The following is a 733-nucleotide window of genomic DNA, read 5'->3' as shown; positions in this document are numbered from 1 at the left end:
TTCATTCAGCAGTTGCCCCCTCTTCTTGTCTCCTCCCTCCCCCTTAATCCCTGTCCTATCCAGTTAACATTTTTATGCTTCATAACCAAAGTGAGGAAAATGTTTAAAATAACTTTAGTTCCATTTCTTTTCTTTCTTTTTTAATTACCCTAACTACATTCTTCGTAATGTGTGTGTGTGTGTGTGTGTGTGTATGTATACGCCCATCTAATATTACTTTCTGGAGTAAATACTGACAGTATTGCAACCACCAAAGAGGAACAAAAAGATATTCATGTTTTAAGTGACAGTAAAGGTTTTTTAAATATTCTTATTATTTTTAACAAAATACTTTAGACTAACAAGTCAGTTGAGGTATACTACCTGTCAGATTGGCAAAGAAACTAAGACTTTGGTACGTGCCAATGTTGAACAAATAGTTGATATTTTGAGTGATTTCTCTAGATCAAGAAGCAATGAACATTAAAATAAGGTCCTAGATAGAAACAGCAAAAGATAGTAGAGAAAAAAAAAATCAATATCATGTTCCACAAGTACAAAACTCATTCAGCCATACGAAATAGACATCCCAATCTAGGAAAGAGATATTTGGGCAAGGTATTCTAGCAGGAATGAGGCTCTATTTTTAACAATGAGGAAAAAAGGTAATGACATTGTGGTGAATTGATAAAGAATTAGTTTAGGGGGAAATGCAAGAGCTACTTTCTCTTTATAGAATAGGGATATTTCCATA

The sequence above is a fragment of the Marmota monax genome, unplaced genomic scaffold, assembly GCF_021218885.2.
Source record: "Marmota monax isolate L192 unplaced genomic scaffold, Marmota_monax_Labrador192_F-V1.1 WCK01_AAM20220418_F8-fsc00303, whole genome shotgun sequence".
Classification (NCBI taxonomy): domain Eukaryota; kingdom Metazoa; phylum Chordata; class Mammalia; order Rodentia; family Sciuridae; genus Marmota; species Marmota monax.
The sequence above is the reverse complement of the archived record's forward strand: the minus strand, read 5'-3'. Positions refer to the sequence as shown.